The sequence below is a fragment of the Rhopalosiphum maidis genome, chromosome 2 (genome assembly GCF_003676215.2).
Source record: "Rhopalosiphum maidis isolate BTI-1 chromosome 2, ASM367621v3, whole genome shotgun sequence".
Classification (NCBI taxonomy): Eukaryota; Metazoa; Arthropoda; class Insecta; order Hemiptera; family Aphididae; genus Rhopalosiphum; species Rhopalosiphum maidis.
The window spans coordinates 29,489,021-29,514,569 of NC_040878.1; the positions used below are offsets into that span (position 1 = coordinate 29,489,021).

The 25,549-nt window shown below is 26.5% G+C and overlaps 1 long non-coding RNA gene across 3 annotated transcripts in view; it reads right to left on the reverse strand.

Annotated features, from left to right (window-relative positions):
• Positions 1-3,682: 3,682 nt before the first annotated feature.
• Positions 3,683-25,549, reverse strand: part of LOC113554440 — a 53,696-nt gene continuing 31,829 nt past the window's right edge. The window contains exons 2-3 of one of the 3 annotated variants that reach the window (XR_003405264.1): positions 4,802-4,912; positions 3,683-4,036 (exon numbers count right to left, since the gene is read on the reverse strand). This is a non-coding gene — a long non-coding RNA (uncharacterized LOC113554440). Of the gene's footprint in view, positions 4,037-4,793; positions 4,913-25,549 lie in introns of all 3 variants that reach the window. The other 2 variants (XR_003405263.1, XR_003405265.1) reach the window with 2 other exon arrangements.

Consider the following 25,549-nt stretch of genomic DNA (forward strand, 5'->3'; position numbering starts at 1 on the left):
TACCATTAATAAAATATTATGTTTTTACCGTGTTTTTCAGTGGAATTACTGTTCAAGGTCAATATAATTATATTAGGTTATTATTATTTATTTATAAAATAAAATTGAATTACCTATTATATATATTTTAATTTAAAATATAACTATGTGGGTATTCATACTATACAATAAAGCAAAATAAACCTAACAAAGTATATTTTTGTACACTTTTGAAAGTTTATACTCTGTTGATACAAAAATATTTTAACTTTAAGAGAACGCCATACCCGTATGTAGTTGTAATTATCATTTTAAAGTTGTAATATTGTACATAGCTATAACTCACATTAAAATGATAATATCAATAAAAACATTTTTCTTAATAATATTTTTACCTTTAAATTTGATATTTGATAAATTTACTTTAATATGAAAGCTAACATCACAAAACGTGTTTTACTGATCGCAAATTTAATGTGCTATGATGTATGTTAGTATGTTAGTAAGACACATGTGTGTATGGCGTACTCTTAACTAAAATATTGTAGATATAAATTTGGCAAAGTCCATGTTTTTTATTAATCCTATATTTTATAATGGTTATGGTTTCCAAAATAATATGATAATCATTTTATAGTGTACATCAATTGATAGGCATTTATTTATGAATTGTTGACTATTTAATTGTTAATATTTTTTTGTAAAGTATTCTGAGAAATATTTGTCATTGGAAAATTTAATAATATAATTTTTACTATAATCTACACAGCTTTAATTTAAAATTAATTGTGTGATATTGATATTTATGATAAAATATCGAAATACTTATGACTATAGTTAATTTACCACTAAAAAGTTAAGTTCATTATTTCTATTAAAATAGTTATCTTTATCTTGATGCTATATTGTTTTAGGTTTTGGATAAAAAAAAGTCTCTACTCTTTATGCAGCCTTGCTGTCTGCGCATCAGGTAAGATTAGATTTTATAAGATCCATCATACATACATACATATATTATTATAATCAAGTTAAAAAAAATAAATATAATTCAATAAAACAATACTAGGTTAAAATATTACGGATCCGAATGTTTATTATAAATTGAATTTACATGGAAATTGTGTTACAAATATTATAAATTACTAATTGGTATTAATTTTGTTACTAATTGTCATTAAAAAAGATACTTAACAGACTAAAAAGTTACACAATAGCTTTGTTATTATTTTAGCTATGTTCTAATCAAAAGACTGTAGAATAACAGAATAGTCATTATGAAGAAAATATTTTATATTTTTTGACTTTTATTGATTTTGGGAATTATTAATTTTTTATCGTAGTTACGGCATTCTGTTTTTTGTGTACAAAAGCAATGTGCAATTTTCAGGTTATTTATTGGTAGATGTGTGTCGTGCGTACATCGCGGTAGCATAACTTTTATACAAAAACTAGTAAGGTTTTTTTACTCTGACTATAATTTTTTCGTTATATAATGATGAATATTAGTTATTGTTACATAATTATACTAATGCAGTAATGCTATTTTATTGTTTTTATTTTCTTACATTTTTTTTTAATTACTTCTTTCACTTAACCAATAATTTTAAACACGCTCAACAGACATTAAATTCAACACTTCATAGTACAATATATTCCATATTACTATATAAGACTAAAGATGTATTATATATATATATATATTATACATTTACGCTAGGTACTATATTTTATTAATATATAATATCATTATTATTATTTCTCATTTAACTACAAGTATATCAATTATGCATTTTAAGCTACTATATTTTGTATGAATTTACACATAAATAATGCTAATAATTCTGACGTTGATGCGTATTTATAAATACTATTAAAAGATTAGATTTCCCATCTAAGAGCGAACACGGTGTTTGACTGCAACACTATTTAGTGACTATGGTCTATGGCCAAACACTAGCTAATCCTCGAAATACTCACATAGTATTTTTTTTTAAATTGTTTATATATTATTAATGTATAATGATATTATACACTTCAACTTTATATACCTATGTACCTATACAGAGTTATTCAATATAAGCATGCTCACCTCAATTTTTACTTTTATACTGAATTTATTCAAATTGTAACTTTTGGAACTTTTAAATATACTTAATGTCTACATTTTTAAGTGCTAAGATTTTTCGCATAAGTATTTTATGATTTTGAGTTTTAACATCTTTTATTTTCGAATTACCCTTTTTTCTATTAAACTGTAATCGAATGAAATTTTTGAATATTTTGATGTTTATTATAAATTCAAATTTTAACAATTAGTTTTTGAGTTACTCTTAACTTTGTATTTTATGTACTAAGGATGAAAGCTCTATGAAAAAGGGCCTGAAAGGCAGAGGGGCTATGACAATTTTATAATTATTAACTGTAGTAATTTATATTTATAGCTATTATATAGTTAATCTATAAACATTTTATAATTTGGAAAATTATCCAAGTACCTCTAATAATTAATAAATCCAATATTACATATTATAAAGAATCATATTAAGTATACATACAAAATAACTCAAAAATGTTTGCCTGAGCTTAAAATATCTTGAAAATATAAGTAGTTTTAATTTAAAAATAAGTTTGTATTATACTTCTTAAATGGTATAACAATCAAAATTTGAATAATTTCAAGAGAGTATGTTCGGCAAATCTCCTTGTATACTATATTATATTTGTATATTAAGAATAAACTATCTGAATAAAAAAATGATTATTTTCTATAAATGATTGTTTAAAACTGTTTTAATTATGTACGTATATCCTCACCCTTGCCATACCCGGTGGCCGTGGTTGCACACATTAGTTAAAATATATCTTAATGTATGCAGAGATGTGCTCGGAATGATAATCAACAGATTTGGCAACACGGATATCCAGAATACGTGTCGGGAACCGAATGCATGAAATAATACACTTGCACACATCGCGGTGCGAGTGTGTTGTATGTATGAGTTTATATTATATGTTTTTTTCGCTTTTCAATAACCATAAGTACAAACACTCTACATATACTTCACGCCATCGCGACAGTAGGAAAACATTAGTAATCCATAGAGGGGAGGGGTCGTTATTATCGTTATAATATATGGTAGTGGGGTTTTAGGTTCATGATGTGGCTTTACAGAGTTTATATAGCAACATATATGTCTGAGAGAGTTGGAGGGTAGGGTAGTAAGACTTTTGTCGTTCGGGTTTTTTGATAGCTCGTTTAGGAATTGTATTAAAGTTTATATCGTCGAGTTTTCGTTTTCGTTTATATAGAACATTATAAATATTATTTAAATTTAGATAGTACCTGGAAAATGATTTTCGAACTTTTCATAAAAAGAACAAAGAGATTTTAGGATTTGAGACAATTTGTAGGTGAAAATTTAAAATACACATTGGCCATGGGATTGCAAAAGTTATCATCGGTGATGAGTTCTGTTAATAAAAAATATATAAAATTACATAGATTATCCATATAATAATATATACCTAATACGTAATAGCTGTTACACAATAATACAATAATATGTTTATTCAAAAATTATAACAATAATTACTTAATATATTTTACAATTAACGATGTTAATTATCGATTTTGTAGTACCAATATAAATTACGTATCTTAATTATAATATTACAATTTTTCGTTTTGTGAGTACAACTGAAAAAAAAAAAAAAAGAGGAAACAGTTATTACATGCGTTTGTTTCTATAGTATTTTTAATATATATATTGTATTGATCGAATTGAAATGGTTCCGTTGGTCATCGTATCATTATTCTGTGTAAATAGACGAGAGGAAATAAGAGATGTATTTTTAATTTTGACTTTTATCGCTCGGAACGTGAAAAGTTGGTAGAAAAGTTTTTTTAGTATGGTGAAATCATTGCCGTATTACGACAAAATATATAGGTTACGGCGACAGGTTATTCTTGTGTCATCTTTGTCGTTCACCACAAAAACCATTAGATTTTGCGTGCTGTTGTTTAATGATCCGAAAACTGTTTCGTACTCCATTCCGACTATAACATATATATATAATATGTATACAGTGAACAACCAAAAGCTGTTAGATTCGCGCCAATACGTTCCGAATATTAATACGTAGTTTTTGTTTCCCGGCTATTCGACCGATAACATTGTATATATACTAGCAGTATTATACTTTTTATGTTAAAGTATAAGTAGATAACAATAAGACTTATTGTTATTAAATATAAATTAAGTATACCTTGGCTAAATAGAGACTAGGTGAAAAAAAGCATATTATTGAATATCGTACCTATTTCTCCACGGAAATTTAATTAAAAATACGATTATGGATAATAACTATACTTGTATAATATTTTTAGTTATTTGAATGAGTGTTTACACACTAAGTCTTTTCAATGAACTTTAATGAAAAATAATAATCATTGATAAGTACAAACTATTTTAATATAATAATTTACTACATTTATATTATAATGACAATAAAATGGTTTTAAATTCATAGATATTTCAATGTTTTTATGTAAATAAAATAACTCAAACTGGTAGTTAAAAGTGTATATTCTTGGATTTAAAACTGTTTTAACGTCACTATAATATGAAGCCTATATAACTATCCGTCAAACATAGGTGTATCTACGAATCGTAACCATCACGCATAGTTACATAGATACGATATCTGTGAAATTTAACAAAACATGTGTATTAATATAATATTAATAATTATTGCGGTTTTTTAAATATAAAATAATTTTTCTCTTTATATTTATTATTATTTTAAGTACTCACTTACTCACTATAATAGATAATGAAAGTGCTATTTTGCTAAATTTCAAGTTCATATTCCTTATCTCTACTTGGTAATATCTTATCCAATTTCATGTTCATACATTTAACTGGTCAAAAACCTGCAAAGAAGGACATGTTGTAATATTCCATCAAATAAAATAAAATTGATAAATAAAATGCATATACAATGTACCTATTACGAGGTTATAATTCATTATATGCATATATAGTATATAACATAAATATGTATTTTATTATAAGTATTACAGTGATTGTTTTAACTATAGACTTTCATCTCTCTTTATATATCATTGATTTATTATTATTTTTTTTTTGAAATATTAAAAGAGGTAGATCTAACATTAGATAAATATTATATATGACATAAGTTAAAATAGATTAATCAAGTAGTAGAAGGTTAATATTATTATGAATAAGTATACAATGCGTAATAAAAACAAAAAACGTAAACTTGTATTATAAACCGAACTCGAGGACGTTCATGCATTTAAAAAATACACCTACATTATCTTAAATAATAAAAATGGACCTATTTTATATTAAATATATATATATATGTTTATACCTTGCCTTTCAGACTTTACACAATATTTTAACACTAAATTATACCACGGTGTTTTTGTATCTATTGTTCAATTCAACAGTTTAACCGTTTTTAGTTACCGACTTTAATTTTGCACATTATTTTTTTTATTGTTTTGTGCTCCCTTTCGTATGTGTGTATATAATATGCGAATGGACCACGTTCAATTAATTGTTATTCCCCTTTTGTTGCGGCGATGGCGACCGAAAACAACAATATAAACATTATACGTAAACATTTTTTTTTTTTGTCCTGTTTTGAACCCGTAGAGTACATAATTTTATAATAATATAATATATATCTATATCTATACTTTTGCGATGTAATATACACGTCGTTGCGCGGTTATGTGATATATATAGTAATGGCGTCCGGGTAATTATCTAGTGGGCAAGGGTAATTAAGGAATCCCGTCACGGAACGGTGCATCGGTGTCCATGGAAGAAGAAAATATAACAATACTCTAGATTCACCTTGCCGTGACAAGACGTCTGATCCGTGACTGTTTTTGTGGTTGAAAAAAAGAATAATACAAAATGGACGTACAGTGACCTTTTTTAAACTATATTTTCCCCACTTTTTGCAAAAGAAAAATTATTGCGAATGCTTTTCGTCACGATGGGAGTTTATAGTACTTTATATACTATATAATATACTACATGTGATATGTCTACATATTATGTATCTAGGTAGCATATGGATGCACGTTTTTAACGGTTCCGTAGTTCACGTCTGGTTATATATATAAACATGCTATTATTATTGTCGCGGTAATTAATAAATTAATATAAAACAGACATACGTAAGCATATAATTATTATAATATAGTTATTGTAATTGTAGAAGATAAACTGAATACGGGTAAAAAAACCCAATAAATTATTTATATTCATATATTTTACATACGAGACTTCCACAATTCAACTTGACTGTAACGAAATCTATATACTAAATAAGTATATTAGTGAATTTAATATAACGTGTAATATATATATATATATATATAGGTAGGTACCAATTTATAAAAATAAAAACTTAAAATGACGAGATTTATTTATTTATTTTTTTAAATAATTGAATATAATATCTCCTATTAACGATGCAGGTTATGTCTAATACCTATCATCATATGTTATGAATAAAAATAAAAATTGTATTATTTAACTAACGAAATACTTAACAACAAAAAAACAAATTAGATGTTAAAATTCACCTGCTATAATAGTGCTATATTATTATTAAACCAGATAAACTATAGGGTATTAGGGTTTATAAAGTATTGTACCCTGTGGTTTAATGCAAACTTTACCCGTAATTACATAATTTATTTAATTTATTGATCTTGAATTAGGTATACATATTTTTATATTATTTAATGATTTGAGTGTAAATTATTAGTATTTCTTATGGTACATAAATATCAATACACCTCATAATTTATACAATTTACTACATTATTATAATTAAAATGATGACTTTTATTTGATTCTCAAAATGTTAAATTTACAAGTAATAATAAACTCGTTTGCGAGTAATTAAATATAAAAATATTTTTTACATTCTCAAGAAAAAATGAAAATATAGATAACTCAGCGTATTGTACTTATTAAGTATTATATCTTATATGAGTGATAATTATTGCTTTTCTGCTGCGATCAAAAATAGTTTTGGATTCTTTTTATCTTTATTATAGAATAATAATAGATTAAAAATTAATATCTATGTACATGTTATATTATTAATAATTTATAAAATATACTGAAAACTTGAACAAAAATTGACTAAATAATAAATTTAGTTTATTTTTGTTTTTGATTACAAAACTAGCTAATACATTCATGTCGAGTTTAATTTCACTTAAGTCTTAAAGTGACAAGATGTGAGTAATGGAATAATAAATAATAAATTATAAAAGGAATCGTCGAAAATTTTTAAAATTATTGTTATATACTTTTATTTTATTTTTTCTAAAAATGTCTCAATTTCAGAATAATTTTACTTATTTTTTTATTACCTTGACCAAGAAACAAGTGTATATTTGCATACCAAACTTCTTGAATAACCATCCTACGAATGCGAATACTTTTAAAAAGTGAGAAATGATAAAAAAGAATGAGTTAATGAAATGCACGTTGTAATATGAATCGTGTATTAAAATAATATATATACGCTTTCTTGAATTGCACAAGGCGTTTTTGAATTCTGATATTTCGAGACAAGAGCAAAAAAAATACTCCTTGGTTTTCAGAAGTTTTGTTGGGTACGATAGAAGTCCCCGTTACATACATAAAGTCTAAGTAGACTATGGGCCAGTGGCAACATTGGTTGTGTTGTGTGTGTGTGTGTGTGTGTGTGAGCGTGCAGTGGGGTAGATTATGCAAATTGATAACAACCGTACAAAACAAAATAACATTAGGGTGTATGGAAAGAAGAGATCTAAAACCTAAATGGAAACAGTCGCTGCGGGGGAGAAAGGGGCGGTGAAACCTTGTTTCTTTCTAAAAGACTCTGAGAGGAACGAAAGCGCAGAGGGTGAAAGAAGCGAAATAGATTTTTTTTCTTTTCGCAAAAGCGCTTCTTCGTATTTTATTTCTTTCTCATTTTTCTTTTTTTTTTTTTCATCACGTCGTCTTATATTGTGTGTAATATGAGGCTTTGTTCTTAAATTTAGTGGAATTATACACACGACTCGTCGTACACTCCTTCAGCAATTTGAATATTACGATGTTTCCATTTCGTGTGTCCGTAAAACGATAGGGGGGCAGAACACATTTCGTTATGTAAGCATAATGTAATCGTTTTCCTTAATAGTTTTTCATTATTATTATTTTATACATTTTCAAAAATAGATCCACTGTAATTGGGTATTTCGAAAACGCAAGAAACTGTAACGGAGTGTAATTACGAATTTCACCACATGGGATTTCAGAAAAAAAAACCATATTAAGAGTTAATTGTTGTTACCAGAGTTGTTGTCCATTTTATAGTTTTTTCGACTGGAACCTTGTCATTTGCTCTGTTATTTTCCCCCATTGGGATTATTTTTTTCAACCTGATTGCTAGCTTTTGGTGCGGAACTACCGTGACCGGATATCCTGTACACGCGAGGAAAAATATAAAATAAAAACTGATAAATTGAAATATATAACATATATCCACCATTTTTCTGTAACCGGATTCAGTGAAATTAATCTATATAGCAATAGGTTATATTTTTGTGTTTATAAAATAGGTACGCAAACAATATGCGATGACTGATGAGTAGGTATACTCCTACTTACCTACTATAAACATAAAATTATGTAACAGTTTTGAAAGTGATTCTATTTTTTATTTATTTTTAAGATTAAAGTTATTGCTAGTTATACATGTTACTTACCACTAATTTTTAAAATAATAATTTATAAGTTAACTATATATACCTAAGTAATGTATATAAATATTAAATACTAAAATTGTTGATGTATAAGACAAAATATTGTACAGATAGGTATAATATATTTTTACAATAGTAAAATAATATTGTAATAGCTTAGCAATGGTGCTAATTATCCTGTTATACCTGAGTATAATTCTTATATAATACATAGTATATTCTATTATATACTTATCATACACCTCAATCGGGGATATTATCGGATTACAGCAGACTAGGTATAACCAATATTGGCAATATAGAAATTTATTATAAATTAAATTTATACTATATTTAAGCAACTCTTAATTTATAGAAAATTGTTGCAGCGACATTATAGTCTTATAAAATGTATTATACATTATTTTTAAGAATGACTACTTTTTTAATGATCGTAATTGTACGAACACGAATAAAAACACTCGCTTTTTCGTAGGAAATAGCTTCGTGATAATTTAACGATTTAGAACGTTTATATTATATATACCGATTTTCAGGTAAATCTGAGACGTCTTATAGGAGGTTGGGGTGCGACTGCACGTAACTTTATATATATATATAAGAACGTGTCTTTCTATAGACTACAAGTCTTATGTATACGTGTTGTCGTCGTAGATTGTAGGTATATAATATGTATGTATATAATATATAGTGGCTATATTATAGTAGTCTATCATTTCTCAGAAAACGGCTGTGAAACGTCTTGAATTCCAAATCACTCGGTCGCGCGTATAGTCCTCTTAAGGGAAGGTGAAGGAAGAAGGTGAGAGTTTATAAGACGGTGGTGTGTATATATATACATAATATATCAAAATAAACGTTACGATCATGACCGGCATTTTGGACGTGTCCCTACCGCCACCGACCAACCGATCGTGAGTTCCGATAATATGGAAATTTCGTTTCCTTTACGACTTCCGCCAACGTCCGGTCGGCCGAGTCCGCCGAGGGCAATTTTGGGGCCACCGACGACCTACCTACCGACCGACAGTGGCGATGTCCAGGCCTCTTGCAGCACCGGTTTATATTATTATTATATGTATATTGTACGTGTATACGTACGTACGTGCGTATATATTATATACCCGAAAAAAAAACTTACACACACAAGTTAGAGACTTCCTGTGTTTTCCGTGCCCCAAAACAACAACTGTCGTTTTTTTTTTGTTTTAAATGTTATAGCGATCACGCACAGAATATATTAAAATATAGGTACCACCTATATATATATATATGTAGGTAAAAATTGGTTTGTTCCCGCTGTCGTCGCCTTGAGTCGACCTCTTCTATAATCTCATGTGATATTAAAGGCATTTCAATATATTTAAATATACGTTCATTGTTTTTACTATAAACAAAATATATCATTCAAAAGCAATACAATTGATTTATAATAATGTTTAGACTTTTAAAAATGTTTAATTTAGTGTAGGAAAAATTAATTTAGATTTTAAAACTGCAGGTCTTGTAATTAATTAAAAATATATATCATAAATATTACAACGTTTTTCGTCGTGAGCAAAACAAATATTTAGGTAGGTACTATATTTAAGTAAATTAAATTTGTGTTACTGCAGATTTATTTTTTTTAAACAATAAATTATTTTATAATATGCATACTAAAATGCATATGTGTATACGTGTATAAACGCGTATATAGCTATTGTTAATGGCCGTAAATTGAGTTCCATATAAGTACCTACCGTTTTATTAATCACAATCATTATTATCAGTGGAGAATCCAATAGATAGATGCTGTTTGAGATGACAAGATTTTTTCAGCCTATCTTGGTGAATGAATATTCGTGACAATACACTTCAATAATTTCCCACTAAAATACTAGGGTACCCAAGTTGGTTTTCGTTTGAAGTATTTATTTAATGTGCAAAACCATTAAATATAAAATGATTATTTTTGGGGTCAACAGTGTTGATTATTATATACTTAAATGTTTAAATAGACCACCAATTGTGTGCTTAAATTTGAGTATTATCAATGGAAGTAGTATAGGTATACACACTAAACTATAAATATAAAAACAGTAATGTAATCAGTTTTACATAAAATTTATTTAAATTTCTTTGATGTTTTCATTACTCCTATAATTTTTTATGAAATCAAACAAATAATATTTATTAATGTTATTGTACTATAATAATTATTCTATTTTAATGTCAATATATCATATCATTCATATCTAGGTTCTAGTTTACTTTGTACTTTTGAGCACTAAAAGTGCAAAACGTGGACATTTGTTATTATATACATGAAATATTGTAATGTATATATAAATTATAAATAAGTTGTTATAGCATCTGTTCGAAAGAAAACACTCTTTAAGAATTCATAAGAGACAAAAATCCAACGCTGGTGACAATAATAAACTATTAAATTTATGTAACTAGCATCAAAAAAAAGAAAATAACAAATTTCGAATTTTTTAATATAACGATTTTTTCAATATAGTTATTTATTTATATTTATATTGTACTCATTTTTAATTAATTTTTGTTGGTTATAAAAATTAAAAGAACTGATTATTTTGACTTGTTAATACACTATATTTTAACGTTGTAATATTAACTTTTTATTTAATTTTTACATTTTCATAATTGACATTATATATACTTACTACTTAGGTATATAATGTTTTTTTACAATATATACTTTATGTATATAAGAGTACAAAGTAAAGATTAAAAAGTGTCCGCATTCTGAAATGAACATTTTTACCCGATCCTAAAAAGTGTCCGCGTTAAGTGGTTTAAACAATAGACCGTACAAAGTTGACGTTTTCCTCATATCTATTATTTAGATAATTTTTAGAAGATTAATGTATAATATTATCTTTGTAATAATAAAATATATTGTACATGAATTGTATATAATAATAATATAATATAAAATCCTTTGATTTCGTAAGAAAAATATATATTGTTTTGAATAAATTTAAATTAATCAATGGTACATATATTTCACTTACATTTTAAAACTTGATCACCCAATTATCGATCATAATAATCTTAAAAATGTAAAGTTTACAATCACTATTTTACGTTTGATCTAAATGGTAGTAAACATTTTTTTAAATTCTACTCTTAACTGAATTAAGTTAAATATCTCCAAAATAAACTTTCAAAGTTAAATATATTATACAATATGTATATATTATATTCCACTATATTCATTTCGTATAGATTTGCAAACCATTAACCAAGTGAAAATGTGTAAGCATTATGTACTTCCCCACAATTATCATTCCTTATCCCCGTTTCCCAAAGTTGTAAAACCTCTCTATAACGGAATCGCTAGGGGACGACAAGTTTTTCCGTTGTAGAGAAAAAGAAAAAAATTGAAGTTTTAAAAATGTATTTATGTGTTAAAAAAAATAAAAGTTATGTTTTAAGTAAATATTTCATATAACGTAAATTTATATTTAAAAATTATAATATATGAATTAACATTTAAATATGTTTTTGTATAATACATATATTATAAAATTAAGGCTAAGAAATTAAAAAAACATATTAGATATTACTTTTTTATAGTTGAGAAAAAAAATTGTAATATTTTACTATTTTTTGTGACTAAGGGGCGTGTTGCACATTCTCGTGCTTTTGTTTTTTAGTTCTAATAGATTTGAAGTTGAAATTGTAGCTGAAAACTTTATTTATAATTCTAAATATGAGATTGTGGTTTTAAAATATTTTATTTTTAAATCATCACTGATGGTCCCATTACCATCATAATAATCATCGTTTTCTACAATATTTCAGTCTTACATAGAATATTTTTACTAATTGGGTCACGAAAATTGTTTGTTTACGTTTTGTAGTTCTGTTTTAGAGAGGTTGATTTCATATATTATTTTAACCGGGACTTTTGACATTTTCCGTTATAAAGATGATTCTGTTTAATAGAGCAGATTCCGTCATAGAAAAGTTTTACTGTTTATCTATGATAATAATTTATTAATAATTATCTGTAAATATTTTGATCAATAAGTTTTCAAAATAAACCTGTAACTACCTATAAATATACCTATGTAGTATAATATATTGTAACAATACATTTTATATAACTAGTTGAAGTTTCTGACTATGAGAAACTTTTAAATTTTAAAAAGTTTCTATTGCACCATTGTGATTCACCGGTTTGAAGCATAGGCAATAAAGTATAATTTAATTTAATTTTTTTTTTTAAATCAAAATTTTTTTGGTAGTTTAGAATTTATTTTTGTATTATAGTTAGTAGGTATTGACATATAATGTATATTAATTAAAAATGTAACTTAAATCATACAATAACAAAATTAATAAATACAAAACAAAACAACATAAGGTGGCTGGACCTGTGTCATGACATACTCATATATATACCTAATATTATATAAAATGTAGACATGTATCACGTATGTGTGTGTGGGCGGCGCACGTTATTGGAGCCACTTCCTACGGCGGCCTACGGTACAAAATGGATGGTACACAGTGTATCCACTTGGTCTGCTACACCGACCGTATTGTGCTATATTATATTGTACTTTTAAAAATGCATGATTTTAAACCTTTTTTTATGTATGCGGTAAAGTATCTGTCTACGCATGACGCATTGTCACAATTTTAACATATTATATAAATATATTCAACAATTATAAACTTTAAAATTTGAAGTTCAAACTATTTGACGTTTGTAAAAATGTAGATTTCGAGAAGCCGAAAAGGTGTATATTGTACACAGTAAACTTGTTATCACAGTTATAGTATAATAATTAATAATGCTTATTGCTTACTGTATTGTATAAATTATGAGCTCTTAGGGAAAAATATTCACCATATTATTGTTTATTGGTATTTATGTAATTATGCTCTCTTTATAATTGATAATAATAAAAGTTCACTTTACATAGATTAAAAATATTAATTAGAAATAATAAAAATTTGTAATTTGTATTAAATAGTTTAAAAATATAATATATATACCTGTTGGCTGTAGTGTACCTATAGATTTTTCCCACAGTCATATGAATTGATTATTTACAACCTTCTAGAATTCTTTCTAATTAAATTAAAAAGAGGGTATAAAAACTATATGATAACTTTTGTTTAATTATATAAGTTACGTTTTTGAACAATAAATACATTTTTCACCTAATTTAAAAGTTTGCTAAAATTGTTTAATTAAATTATGCATTCTTGTATACAATGCGGTAACTGAATAAATATAGGTAATAGTGTTAATACAATATAACTCATTCAAAAAATGTATGAATTAATTTTGTAGTGATATACTTACATAATAATATGATGAATGAAAATTAAAAAATACTGTGATTCAAGTATTTAAATAGAACATGCTATTATTTTTTAATTTTTTATCATAAATAATTTTAAAATTTTAATTACATATACATAAACTTCATATTAAATTAGGATAATTATTAATTACGCAACACATATATATTTACATAATATTATATTCATATACACTATACGATATTATTTTCTTATTTTGTTCTTAATAATTTATTGGTATAGTGTAGCAGATAGTATAATAAATAATAAAAAATTAATCAATAACATATTATGTGACTACATTTTAGTTAAACATATTCAAATATTTTTCTGTTTCGTAGAAAAGTGTTCAGTATAGACTTATAACTATATATGCTTTGTACTTAACACTTAATTTTATTATTCAGTAAATATAGTTAAAAAAAAAAAAATTTTAATATAATTGTATAAAAAATGTACAATATATATACAATATTTAGTTATACCTATTTTTAATCTTATATACATATCTAGTATTATAATTTATAATTATTATACTATAAAATTATAATAGATTATTTCAAATTAATTGTGGTTTACCATGCCTTATTATTGGTTTTATAACACCATTGTATACAAATAACCCTCGTTAAAATATTACAGGATATACTCATACTACTCATAGAGCAGTTCCCTTCTGGTTAGCTATATTATATAAATACTAAAATTTTTATTAAATAGTCATTGTTTTCTCTTAGTGTTAGGCTCAGTATAATTTATTAGTTTAAATCTATTATGAGTTTTATGTCACCTATATCTTAGTATCTCATTTATTATTATATTTTTATACCACGCAACTATAGTTTATATTTCACCGCAGTAGATAATAGTATAATAGACTAATAGTAGCTATAGTATACTTAATAAGAGTAGGCACTTTGTGGATTGTATATACTTTGTACTTCAAAATTATTTAGAAGCTAATGATTTTCTATCCAATTAGTAACTAATGTGTTTTTCATTTGTTCCTAAAAATTTAGTGTTTTACATTAATTTAAAATCGTATATTAGAACATGATTTATTTCTCATTTCATATATAGTTATGTGTTACGTATAATAGTATAATACCTATAATGTAATTTTTTTAATATATTTTCAAAGAGTATGCCTGTATCATAATTCATACGTACCTATACAGTATTATACTGTTCTATATTTTGCTGAGAATAAAAATATAAACACATTGTTCTTATAAATAATACAATCATGTTTAGACATTTAGTTCCATTAGACTAGTGTTTCTTAAAGTGGGCAATATCATCCCCTTGGGGGCGCTAGATCTATCCCAGTAGGCAATAGAAGTTACAAGCTTAACTTGGGGGGGGGGGTAAAAGATTATTAACAATACTTTTTTTAGGAGGGCGTCTGTCGAATTTTTTTTTAAGTGGGTAGTAAAGAAAAAAAGTTTGGGAACAACTTTATTAGAAGATTTTTCAACTAATAAATTCAAAGCTAATGACATGGATAGTTCTATTCAAAAATAAATTGTATCTGAGTTTGTCGTTATGCAATAAATTGTAAATGTATGCAAAATAAAATGAACTATTTAACGCAACTACTCTTAATTGCTCCTGACCATCGACGGTGCGAGCCAGACGTAATTTACGATTATTATTATTTCACATTATTGTAATATACGTATTATGTGCACGCGATGTTCGATATAATCAAAAAATGTCGATTCAACTTATCGTTATCAGTTTCAGGGATCGATCGGTTCTGACAATAATAATAATAATAAAAATAAATAATAATAATACGTATAATAGAAACGTAGACACACGTAGTGTGCGTGACGACACGCGGAAATGAAAATTATAATTCACTATGGAATAAATAATTTATGCATAAGTGATGCGTTTATGTGTGTATACGTTTGATTCGCAGTTTGTTTTGTTTGATCACATACGCTGTAGTCGTGACTCGTGAGCGAAGAAAGTAAATCGAAATACACAACCTAAATATAGCCACAGTTCCGATTAATAAGAAACGATTATTAAAAACTAGGACTCAATATATACAGCTGTTTCAGTGATTTTTATAAGTATATAATTTTTTTTTATAAAATAATTTTAATTTAAATTGATATTTTATTTTATTTTATCGCATATAAAAAAACCATACGAATCGTAAAACAATACATTAGCAATGTATACATATGCGTAGCAATATGTATACTTATTACTTCTTCATCATTATAGTTGCTATTGGAATATTTATTAATAATATTTACACAATCAAGATGCAAATGTTATAATTTACCTACAATTTTTTCTATAATTATTTAGTAAAACCTATAATATTATGAACTTAACTTAAAAACGAAATTAGTGTATAGTTTAATATTGCATAATTTATCTACATCAACTTAACCTTTTTATGTAATCATGGATATAATGCAGGTAGATAAGTATACAATAAGTACCTACCTTAATAATTAATGTAATGATTATAATGTATAATAATTTTCAATTAATAAAAATGTTGTGAAATTATATTTTGTTATAATATACAATACCATATTCTTTATAAATAAGTTGGAATGCACACGTAATGTTTAGATAACTAAAATAATAAAAAATTATAGAAATAAAAATAATAATAATTCACTGATATAGGTACCTAGGTCGTAAGTATGATTAAAACGTCAAAAATATCTTTATTTCATGTCATAATATAATAATAATGAAATTCATTAAAATATTCTTTGTAATTTGTATATAATGTATTTATTCACTTTAAACAAACAAAATTTAACTTTCCCATTTAAATATTTTCCAGTGTACTATTTTTAAACATTATTATAGTATTATATACAACGATTACCTTATACTATCTGCAAGTACATAGTATTATATACCTACTATTTTATTTTTTTTATTGAAAGCTTTAAAATATGTGACCAATGATCATAATCCTTTGCTATTTAATATATGTAGAAGCTTTGTGTTAATTTAGATAATATCTTAAAAGTTAGTTTATTTATCTTTAAATTAATTATTTATAAGGTTCAATGTCTTTTATGGAAATTTAATTACGTTAACTTCATTGAAGTTAGTGTGATTGTTTACTTACTGGGGTTTGGAATGTTATTGGTTGATCTTTGATAGTTTATGGACTTATGGTTCGTTTGTTTGAGTTTTTCTATGGTGGAAGTTCTTTTTTTGGGAGAAATGCACATAAGTATGTATGTTTTGTCATATAAAATTGTGATGAGTTTTCTTTTAATAATATTGTATCTAATGTGAATCCTTAATATTACCTTGTAATTTATTTTATAATTTATTATTATTAATTAATAGGTAGATTATTTATTTTTTCAATATAAGTATAATTTAGCTATTGTATAATTGTAGATATGTGATGTGCCTAAGCGAAAAGAATACGTTAGTTTCGAAAATATTTTATAGATATTCGGATGGTAATAAATGTAATAAATGCATGTAGTATTGTTTCAAAGAATAACTTATCACAGATTTAGGTGGTTGGTCGTCAGATAGCGCTTCATGTACCAGTTGTGATGCTGTGTGAATCGGACCACGTGATCGTCAAATCACGATAGATTTAAACGGTTTAAATCTAAAGACGCACACGTTAAATTATTATATACTTACAAATATACAATATAATATTATGCAAAAATAAAAACAACTTAAAATAGTAGGTACTTATGTACATACAAATGTGTTTTCCACATTCTAAAGTATTTCTGAATAGTCCTGTCGTAGATAGGTATATAATATAATAATATAGTACTAGTATTATTATAGTTTGACGTAGGCGACCACCGTACGACAACGACGATAACGCGCTGACAACAACTATACAGCTCATTAGTATTCCCTATGCGTCCGCTGGCCAACACACACACACACACACAAACATATACATATAAATACCATAGTTCCCTGCAGTATACAGGCATCGACCCTTCGGATTACAATAACCGTCGCGATCGTATAATGTACAGTATATACGTATATTTATATGTACGTGCACGCGTGTATATAGACACCAGATATGTATATATGTACTCATGCACTTGTACCAGTAAACAATTTATGGAAAGAAATTGAAAAAAAATTGCTTGCATATTATATTTCTACATTGACAATGTCGATATTTCGTTTAAAGTTTTCATTATATATTTTACAATTTATGCATTTAGATGTATATCATTATTTTACCTATATCACTTCATATTGCATTTAGAAACATTTATTTTTCCTCATTAGGTACCGTACGTTCATATATTTAACTATAATAATTAGGCATTTCAAGCCCATAACTATAAATGCTGAATATCATAATATTATTATTGAGTTGCATTTATTAATTATAATTAATACAATATAGTACAACACACTTGCATTTGAAAATCGATGTATATTTACCATTTTGATGATTAAAACAATTTGGTTTACTTAAAATTAAATTATCAATATATTTAATTATTTAACATTATTATTAAATTATTTTTGATAGTTCTATGTATTTGTATTTAAAACAGTATTATTCTTGGTATTTTCGCGTGCATTATAAACATTAATTATGTGAAATTAACTCCAAAATTATAAAGTGTTCATTTATTGGTATTTATAGTTTATTTTTTGTTGTACAAGATTAAATAAAGTAAAGATACTTTATGTCGATTCAAATCACGAAATTGGAAATATGCAAAATATTACAATGTAAATGACGTACCTACTTGTTATTTACGTAATAATTATTTTTACTGTGGTAAATAAAAACATTTATTAAACATTTATCGTGGTCACAAAATTTAATTTAAAAAACATACATTTTTGTTAGTATTTAGACATATTCACACCTATCATATATTTTACTCCATTATATAAAAGTATACAGAAAAGATTTGCGTAATTTAGCCAGTTCAGGTCTTAAATTGGCATACTTGTGTTAGCGTACAAGTGGATATTATAAAAACGTTGGTTATACAAAAAACAAAAACTACTTGATTATGCAAAAATATGCAAAAAAGAAATAATAATAAATAAAAATGCCAAATTTAAGTTATTTAGGTGCTTCGGCCGACATCTATAATAGACACACAAGTTTAATAGAATACAACAGTTCGATCGAACATCGAAAAACATCAATTGAAATTCTTGTGGTTTTATGTGACTGCGCGTTGTCAGTATATCGAATTAATATATATTTTATTATTTTAATATACTACAGCTTATAATAAAATAATAAAATCACGAGTGTATGCGTTATACAGAAATCTTATCATATAATGTATACAATATATAGTATATACATACCTATGTATTATATATAATAATATGTTTATCTACGAAACGACCACGCGTAAGTATCTCGACTTTTGTCGGGCGCTTATACATATTATAATTACGAATACTACGTATTATAATACCTTTATACTAAAATAAAATGTTGGAAAATGATGATTACCTATATAATATATATCTAACGATTGTATTTTATAGAATTTAGTTAGGTTAAGTATATATGTGTATATATATAACATATAAATACATAAGGATATACATAGCATTGAAACGTTTTGCATTTCCGGTCCCAGTATACACGTACACATGGATATTTACGTACGTGTATCCGGTAGGAATATAAGCGACGCGTATTGTATGTGTACGAGTGTACGTATATACTATATGTATGTTATTTTATATATAAGGGAAATGTTATCACGAGCGTTGGGATTTCACGACGGTGGTGTGATGTATAAATACATATATATATACACACATGTCGCCGTAAGTTCTTCTTTTTATTTTCAATCCCTTCACCTATCCTTCGACGATAGCGTACTTAGGGGTTGCCTTGTCACGAATCAGACGAGGAAAGAGTAGATTTTGTATTAGAAAATCCTGCGACCGACATGAGTGCCAAAAACTCTCGATATGCAGCAGACTCGGCGTGATTAAATCACACAAAAATATAAGGAAAATTTTCGTTTCGATTATACGAAATAACGTAATCTACTTCATCGTAATATTATTGTTCAGATAGTTATGCGTATAAATATTATGTAATACCTACAGCACTGTATTATTAGGATTAGGTATATATTATAACTGATATAATATAGCATATTATATATTGTACCTATAATATAATTGAGTACTAAATAAATATCATAATATGTACATTTTTATTCAAATATGTACCCGTCAAAATAATATGTATCTTTTTAGTTTAAGGCACCATTATTTGGCTATTGACCGTTATCCATCTAATCGATTAAATATAGTTTGGTTGGTTTCGAGATAATTACTTCAACTGATACAGTTTAGAAAAACGATCCGATTTAATTTGTATTAATAATATTATATAATAGGTAAACAATACATTTAAATATACCTATACCTACTATTTAACTTAACTCTAGTTCATTATATTATATTTCCTGTATCCACTATAGCTGATATCGTGTGAGTATATAATATAATCTATACGAAAATCGATAAATTGCGAAAAAAATATCAAAATATACAATAAAAAATCAAATAATTTATAATATAGAAACCACAATCATTGAGAAGTACTAAATAGTATACTATGTTAAAAAATGCAATTAAGTGTAAATTTAATATCGCATAATTCTAACGGAATAACAATTCAAAATTATACGATGCATAAAATAAAAATAATGTAAAATTTGCCATCAATTCACAGCTCTTAGTCCTATATGGAATATCTAGATATAATATCATAACCGTAGGTGGTATACTGTTCTTCTAAAATGCATTTATACATTTTACCTATTCCTTCAACTATAAAATATATTTTGTTTTTAAAAATGATTATTGTAATAATTAAAATGATAACAATAAATATCTGTCTCTTTTATAGGCACAATCTTTATATTGATAGTTAAGAATGCTAAGCATAATAATTAAAATATGATAAAATCAAAATACAAGAAACTATATAAGAAAGACACACTAAAAATAAAATAAAACACAAAGTAATAATTTTAAGTGAACAATTATTATGAATAATATTTAGTTTATATCAGTATTCTATAGATATAAACGTATTAATTAACTGATGCAAATTACCAGATCAGATTTTGTGTTAGTCTTTTTAGATTTTAGTCATAGAGAATAATACTTGTAATTTAGTTAAACAATATTCGGGAAAATTTTTTATCGAACAATTTTAATATATATATATACCTTCATATAGTTGCATACCCATAATAAATAAATATAAAATCGTGGGTGCGCGAACGCAGTCATATTGGACGGTCGTGTAAATACACGAGTTTACGAACCACTATTATATACTACACGGCAAAAGCTCCCCCGCCCGACCGTCGTCGACGTTGTCGGCGGCAGCGGCTACGGCAACGACGACGACGACGACGACGACGACGACGATGACGTCGGGAGGAGTGGCCTCATGAATATGCATACATCTCGGCCGATGATCAAAATCCCGGTCGGTGCATACCCCGTTCACCCATTGGTCTAGCGGGCGGGTAACGCGCGAGAGAGGGGGGCGGATGATGGTATAAACACAAAGGGACGCGCGCGGAATGTTGGTGCGGATAAGGAGGAGAACGAGGAGAAGGTGGCGGCGACGGTGTGTGTGCTGTGTGGGTGCAGAGTATGAGCGCGCGCGTGCGCGCGGAGGGGTCCCGCGTTGGCTTCCTTGTTTACACTGGCGGCGACGGGAGACAGGGATCGCGCGACTGCCGGGTCGTGGTGCGGCGGGCGGCGGTTGAGCGCGCGATAATTTGCTTAAATTAATTACCCCTCACGCGGCGGTGGCGGCGCCAACCCCGTGTCCACTGCCACCACCGACGCAACGCCGCGCCGCCTTGTCTATATATACACTATACTATGTACACATTTACTATATAGCCGTAATACTATATATATATATATAGTATCGCAAATTTTGTATTTAAAAGACACATAAGCTACCTAACCTATACGTTGAAAATTATTAGTATGTAATGAATAATAATGTAATATGGTGAAATAAACAGTACCTACACGAGCACTTATAGGTAGTTAATTATGTGTCCTATTATCTAATAAATCAGTGCTACATATAATAATATATATTGTACATTAATATTAAACGGCAGAAAAATTGTTTAGATCTAGAAAAATGTGTGGGTAATAACATTATGTTTGCGAGATGAATTTTGTTGTTACATTTACATCGTTTATTATAAAATACGATGTAATTCCGTTGATTTTATGTGCCGCGGCCGCCTGTTCACAATATTTATAAATATATCGTATAATAGATGTAAAATTCCATATTATATTATTACTTTGCTATGTGTCGTAGATAAATGATATTGTACCACTGTATTGGTGACTTACTAATTCCAAATGTAAAACTATAGGTACTTGTATTTATTTATTTATTATTAATTTAAACGGGATGAACTCAATTACAATGGTAACTTAAATCTATTTGACTTAATGACAAAATAATTAAAAATATTAATATCGGAGGTAACATGATAAACAAAATATATTTATGTATATAAAAAATAAAAATATAACTATATGTATAAAACGTAGTATAATTACAAAAAGAATGAAGAGTAGGAAAATTATAGTAGAGTAATTATTAGAGTAGTTATTCCTATAACTATAGATATATAGTACATACAAATATACTAGCATTACTAACTAAAATAATACGTATAATTATTCTTTTTAATCATTTTAACCAAAAATTATAACATAACTTATTACTTTCATATATTTTCTTGTAGCATTACAGTTCTTTTTTAGCCAATGATATTAATTGATGTGAGTGTATTCACAAGTACACATTATTATGTATATGATATAATATTATTTTGTTTATTTATAATACGGGTACCTAGATGTATTTAAAAAATGTAGTAACCAATGTAAAATTTTAAAATGAATAAGCTGATAAAATAATACTCTGCGATTTGATTTTATACAATTTAACGTGTACAATTATCAAGAAACATTGTAATAAGTAATATCATTATAAATTGTTGAACTAATTAAATAATATATAATCATGTATACTTTTTAAATGTATGAAAAATAAATACGAGCTAGGTTAAATATGTTGTTTTTTTGCTCCTTGTATATTCTATATTTTATAAAAAATATTAATATATTAATAGTAACCAATTTAATTAATGTCTAAGTAAAAAGCACTGTAAACAGTGTAAACGCATATTGAATTTATAATTCTATTCAAAAATGAATATTTATAATGACTAATGTGGATCGGAACATTGAAGTTCAGAATTCCAATACTTGGTTGATAGTTCAAGGTTTTATAAAGAATAAATATTTGTTCGCTTCAATTAAAAAGCAAACAAGTTGATGTTATTATTATTTTTTTAAAATATTTATTAACTTTGAATTATTTTTAATATTAATGATATTTAAACAAAACAATATAATTTTTAAATGATAGTATACTTCCCGTATAAAATAATAAACGTTTATGCAAATTAGTTTACTAATTTTTAATAACACGATTTTGATACAAATTCGCTTCAGTTAACTTAATAATTTAATTAATCTGGGAATTATAATTATCATTTAGTTGAATAATGAAAAACTACTATATAGAATTATATCAAATAATTGAAAAATCTACTATAGAATAATGGTGTATTGTATATAGCATTAATATAGTTAGTAAATCAATAATATAAGTATATTCGATACAAAAGGGAATGCCTAAATATATATAAATATGATGTTTTTATTACTAGGAACATTTTTTAATGGAGGTATTTCAATGATACAAAGATTGTTTTAAATATTGTACCTATATAATATGGTAAATTTACTAAGAGAGAGTCACGCTTTTTCATTGTTACAAGAAAGTAGAACGTATTTAAAATTCGATCATGCACTTGCAAATGAACATTTCAAATAAATTATGTACAACACAAAAAAGACACAATACCATGTACCTATACAGTATGTATGTGTAATGTGTATGATGTAATGCCTTGCTACAAAAAAAAAAAAAATGTATAACTTAATAAAGTATTCATATTTTAAGCCTTAAAGGATTTTTTAAAATACATATTGTATTTATTTTTACTTTTAAAATGTTAACACGCGTTTTCAGAATTATTTAGTATACATTTTATGTGTATTATTATTATTTTATTGCATCATAAAAAAATTCAAAGATAAAATGTCAATGATAAAAATACACACAGTGTATACAACGGTGCAGAAGAAGGTGTTATTATTTTTTTTTTCAGGAACTCGATCAATATTCACCAACAATAGCTATGGGTATTATTTTCTTATGTGGGACACCACAACGCTTCCTCAATTATGCTCAAGGATAAAAAAAAAGTTACCGGAAAAATTTTTTATGTCATTTTTATTATTATTCATTTTCGTCTATCTCCGCCATTTATGTGTAACTTTTCCCCTTCGTTAAAAAAACAAAAAAAAAAAGAAAACCCGGGAGCAACAAAGTTTCATCGCGCCGTTTGAATATTGTTTTTCAACATTTTTCATTTGTACGAATTGAAAAAAAAACCGTAAGAAAAAATACACGTTTTTATTTGTGATGTCTCTTAACTACAGCGTCGATGACGGGAAAGTTTTTGCGACGTTATCAGCTATCATATAAATATATATATATATATACTAGTATACTTATATATATATATATTATATATACGATATACCCGACTATAATGCGCAGTGCCGTCATCAGCATGTTTCGGAGACTCAGTTCTAATACTTGTATATATACAGTGTGCGTGCAATATGTTGCGATCGATAAGCATATTTTATATAGAGTGCTGTCGTATTGTATGTCTAAGTATAATATAATATTGTATAGGCAGGTATTTACAAAAACGAACGTTTGACGTGATGCGTGTGAATTAAATAAATGAGACAAGCAGTTAAATTATATAGTGTGTACAAGACAGTGTACTAAGAAATGATGATGGATGGCTCAAATTTGATACTTCAGTTTTCATTTAATATAAAATCAATGTCTATTAAATTATTAATAAGCATCAAAAATAAAATAATGAATCTTGTACGGAGTTTTTTTACGTTCAAGCATAGTCGTCCAATATACTTTTCATACCTAAGTACCCTTGAAATGTTTGATTTATATTTTTAAACTGTCTATGAATGAGATAATAGAAAATATTAAATAACCGTAAAAACGTAATACGCATAATATCAATAATATGTATGTTGTTATTAACAAGAGTAAACAGTTTCAGAAAGGCGAATTATCGGACTAAAATTCATGACTGAAATAAGACGTTTCTAATGGCATTCGCGCAGCTACAGGTATACTAGAAATCGCCAGAGGTGTGCATTAAACCATTGTGGGTATTTCAACCCGAAATTAATTACCTCCGGTCGGTTTATTAATATCCACGT